This window comes from Silene latifolia, chromosome 11 (genome assembly GCF_048544455.1).
Source record: "Silene latifolia isolate original U9 population chromosome 11, ASM4854445v1, whole genome shotgun sequence".
NCBI lineage: Eukaryota > Viridiplantae > Streptophyta > Magnoliopsida > Caryophyllales > Caryophyllaceae > Silene > Silene latifolia.
In genome coordinates this window covers 183,446,899-183,451,965 of record NC_133536.1, presented here as the reverse complement: position 1 = coordinate 183,451,965, position 5,067 = coordinate 183,446,899, and the positions used below count along the sequence as shown (strand labels likewise).

The window sequence follows — 5,067 nt, the reverse complement described above, 5'->3', positions numbered from 1 at the left end:
AAGCGGATCAGGACCGCAAAACCAGCAGTGACCCAGTCCCAGCGTCCTAGGGAGCTCAGGTCAGAAAGGAAGGGAAGAAGCTTCGTCGACAGCCTCTCTCCCTTGTCTCCGAGGTAGATCGAAGACAGAAACCACCAAAGCCACAAACGGGCCGTCTGCTCAGCTGTACAGGGAGGAGAAGCCGTCTCTCTCCCGTCAATCACCACCCGCGCCGGGGTCTTCCCCGCAAAGTAGTCTCGGACGTAAGAACTAGGCACCAAACCAGGCACTGCAGCAGCCTTCGGCGCCAAGTTCCAGCCGATCAACCTCCTAGCCTTGGCCGAGTCCACCCTCATGGCAGTCTCCGACCACTCCACCGCCTCGGTCCCACACGGCAGGCCAGAGATCATGCCGTAGTCCTCCAACGTCACTCCCACCTCACCAAAAGGCATGTGAAAAGTGGAAGTCGTATCCCAAAATCGGTCCAAAAAAGCGCGGACCAGGCTAAGGTTAGCCCGCAGCTTCGTCTTCGCGATATCCCTCCAAGCCTGCACCAGGGCGCCGAATGCTCCCCGCTCGATCATGGCTCGCTCCTCCGCTGACAGCCTCTCATAGCACTCCATCGCCGTCGTGTAGCCCGAGTACGATCTGATGTTCCCGGCCTCCTATTGTGATTTGAAACAAAAGCTATCTTTAGTTTGAATGAAATTGGAAAAGATATGAGCAAATGAAATGAAAGAGGTGAGTGATGAGTAATGAATTCAAGATTACCAAGCTCTTCACCGTCCTATAGGACAGGTGACCCTCCGCAGCCCAAAGCAAGTGCCTTCTGTCCCAGGTCTCAGCCCACGCAGGTGCTCCCCTCAGCTGACGACCGCCTTGCCCAACGTTGGCCCGCCTCGGGGCCTCCTCCTCCTCTACCTCGTCCTCAGCAACTGCCTCCTCGAGAGCACGAGAAGCGTCGACGACTGTGTCTATGTCCATGGGAGCTCTCCCAGAAGCAGAAGCCTCGTCACCTGCAACGTTAAAGTAATTTTAGGCCGCGTCAAGTGACGACGAACCTTGATTAGGGGATTTTCGAGTTTTAGAAGCCCCGAAGTCGCTCTTTTCTCGCCATCTTTGGTCGTATTCCCACAAACCCGATCACTCATGTGGTAATTTGGGTTAAGTCAAGCCTAAGTTGAAGCCTAGTCATAGGTTTGAGTCGAAATTTCGACAGCATTTCGTTATAACGGCGATTTTGCCCTAGAAAAGTGTCCTGAAAAAGCCGTCACAAACAAAAATTCCGAGATGGTAGCAAGTTTACCCATCAACCAAGGATTCCAAATGTCAAGTTTCATCGCAAACGGGCAATCCTAAGGTTACTTTCGAAGCAATTTACGGTTTAGCTGTGAAACCGTCCCAATTTCACTCAAATGCCCAAAACTCAACAAAAATTCGAAAAAAATACATGGTTATGATCCTTATACTACTAATTAGCCATTTACAAGGTCAATTTTGCAAGGCAAGATCATTTGGGGGAAAAGTCCCAAATTTTCGACATTTTAGAGTTGAAAACCCTAAATTTTGTCGATCCAATTCGTCCATTATAGAAGATTAATGCAAGAATGATATACATACCTCGATTAGTCATGGCCAACACAATCTTTTGGATTAAAATTTGACGGAAATGGTTGAGATTTGAGAGAGAAATTGAGGAATTGTGTTTCGAAACAAATGAAATGAACCCCTGTTTCATCGCGCTTTTACACAGGAAAGACACCCTGAGGAAAAGACGCAGCAGGTGTTGCGCCTCTTCCAAGAGACGCAGCTCTTGCTGCGCCTTTTCCTAAACTTCCCTTCATACGAATTTTCAAAAATTCGTTATGAGTTCGTTATTTGTGGGCCCATCTTTGGTGCGCCTCTTTCCCGATGCCATTTATTTCTTCTCTGGTCCGTTTGACGATTATTCTTCGCTCAGACCCGAACTTCTAAGCCAATTGCAGAGTATCATACATTATTTACTGCTTCCAAGACCTTGCTTGTCACAACGAGCAGGTATTCTTTAACAGGTGTTCCGACACGCCTTCATTATATTCCCCCAGCGAGAGTAAGCGGATAGACATTCCCTCTCGAGACATGGAGATGAATTCCCGATAAGGTTTCCCAAACGAGAGTTCACGACATACAATCGTCCTTCTCAAGTTCTTCTGAAGTTTGTTTGAAGACGACCCAAGCAGATTTCTCCCAACAGTTCCCGCCTGTGTCCTGCTACTCACGATATTTCTTGTTGATGTGACCATAATTTAAGCACATTTAGTCCCCGAATTAGCCTTGTTCCCATGCTTTTTACTGCATATTTGGGTCATTTATTGTTATTAGTTTTTTGTTTTTCATATTCTTTGAGGTTTTGTGTCCTTGGTAGGAAAGGAGTGCAAAACTTGTATTTTCATGGCAAAATGAAGCTAAATTGATTGAATTCAATGACCAAGCATCAAGAGGAGACAAGATTAGAAGACCCTTGTACATACTATAGTAGATGGGCAATGATGAGAAAAGATCCTTGCATCCCCGAGGAAATCCTTAAGGATTCTATGAAGAAAAAGGAAGAAAAGAAGAAGGAATGAAGCTGTAAGACAATCCGAGCGGATTGCCCTGAATCCGCCCGTCCAAGGCCTACAATCCGAGCGTCTTCCCCAGCTGGACGCCCGTCCAAAACCCCGCCAATACGAGCGTCTTTCCCAGCTGGACGCCCGTCCAGAAACACCCAAATCCGCCCGTCCCGTGCCTAAGACGCCAGGATTCCCTTACAGCTATTTCGTCTTCTACAAACTTCAAGGAAGGATGCGCATCTTTTTCTAAGACCGGCGAAAAAGAGACCGGAGTCTCCCTAGAGACCGGCGATTCCTCAAGGACTTAATCATCATTTAAGCCCTTAGTAAACCCTAATTTATGTAACTAATCCCCACTATAAATACCGCATTAGTCTAATTAGAAGAGCATGTTCTTCTTAGCAATCTTTAGTGTAGTTAATATCAATCAAATCTCTCTTTAATCTTGTAATCAACATTTAATCGAGTTTTAATACAAGTTTCATTTCCTTAATCTCTCTTTTGTTCATCCTTTATTTTGGGTAATTGAAGATTATTTGAGTTATTATTGGGAGATTGACAACCTTCCAATCAATCATCAAGTACTTCTTTTATTTTTTGCTTTATTATTGGAATCATTAGTAGGTATAATTCTCTTAATCCCTTTTTAATTATTGCTAATCATTTTCATTTACTCATCATGTTTCACTTTGATGGTATGATTGACAACCTTGCTAGCTTGTTCAACATGATAATGAGTGAGTAGTTTCCTTAGCTAGGGTTAATAGGTAATTAGGGGAAACCAACATGGGGAATGATTCATGCTTAAATTAATATGTTTTCATAGTTTATTTGCTTGCTTGTTGTGATCTCAACTTATGCACATGTTATGTTTGATGAAATGCGAGCCTTTGAATCCTTGCATTTTTTACCCATCACCTATCTTTTCAATGAGACTTGTAAGACATAAACCAACTCGAGTCTCATTAGACCATGCATATAGTTGAGTAGGGAAGATTAAGTCGACTTATAGCTGTTGTACAATCTAATCGATTCGGCTCCGGGACCCAAACTTTCCTTGGATTGTAAGATATAAACCAACTCGATCCATCACAACAATAATTGCTTGCTTATAATTTGAGAATATGTTTGTATGATCAATTCCCATGAATCCCCTATGACCCCATGACACCCTAGTGCCTTTTATCAATTGTTTACATGCTTTTTAATTCATCTTGCTTGTTTACTTTCATTGCTATTTAGTTTAGTGATCTTCTACTTCAAACCCCAAATTGTGACACCCTTAGACACCACTAGTTGCAATAGAAAATCTCATCTCAATTCCCGTCCCTTGGGATCCGACCTTTACTTGCCTCTTTACTAATTGTAGAGTTGTTTGTGAAGTTATAAATTGTGTTTTGGTCTAGGTGCTCCTAACGACAAGTACCGAAAACTAAACCTCCTCGAGAGTCCGACCAAAAATGGCGCCGTTGTCGGGGACGGTGTTAACTTGATTTAGATTTTCTTATATTGTTATTAGTTGTGTCTTTCTTTGCCTTGAGGAAGTAAAACTCCTCAAGGTTTATTCTAATTATTTTCGAGTTGTTTGATATTTTGCATGTCTAGAAGATCACAAGGTAACTTGTTACCCTTTGATCACGAAATTGAAAGGACTTTGACAACCAATAGAAGACTTGCTAGGAGAACTTTGAGAGGTATCGGTGAGGTTGTAGATATTCAACCAAATACTATTGAGTTCATCAACCCTTTTGCAAGAGAAGGTGAGGAGAACCCAACACAAAATCCAACACAAAATCAACCCACAATGCCTAAGTTTTCATCACATTCCGTAACAACCGAGGAGAACCTACCCAATGGTACTCCCACACCACAACACTTAACCGGAAATTTTATTGCCAAATCCGCATTTATCCAATTAGTCGAAAGAAGCCAATTTGGGGGGATGCCTAGTGAAGACCCTCACTCTCATATGGAGACTTTTTGCGACTATTGTGATACGATTTCTCAAACCGGTGTAACTCAAGACCAAATTCGATGGGTCTTATTTCCTTTTTCTCTAATTGGCACCGCGAAATAATGGTTGAAAGGCCTTGATAAGGCTACTCTCGGAATTGATTCTTGGAAGAAGTTGGCTCTAGCTTTCTACAAAAAGTTCTATCCACCGGAAAAGACTAACATGCTAAAAGCTCAAATTACGGGCTTTAATAAAAGAGACGAAGAATCCTTGTATGAAGCTTGGGAGCGATTCAAGGGAATTTGCCGCTCATGTCCTCACCATGGACTTAGCGAGTGGTTCTTGGTACAACAATTTTGGAACGGTCTTTATGAAGATTCAAGAAACATTCTCAACATGGGATCAAATGGAATGTTCACCGAAGTTGATGACAATCAAACTTGGAACAAAATTGAGGAAATGGCGGTCCATAACTCACAATATAGTATACCTCGCAAGGCTACTAGAGGAGAAAAGCATGAAGTGGACTCCATTACTCAATTG

General features: G+C 43.1%; 1 non-coding gene across 1 annotated transcript; it reads right to left on the bottom strand.

Annotated features, from left to right (window-relative positions):
* Nucleotides 1-4,746: 4,746 nt before the first annotated feature.
* Nucleotides 4,747-4,853, bottom strand: LOC141615543 (small nucleolar RNA R71). The gene has a single exon (XR_012529959.1). It is a non-coding gene; the product is annotated as a small nucleolar RNA R71 (small nucleolar RNA).
* Between the last annotated feature and the right edge of the window lie 214 nt (nucleotides 4,854-5,067).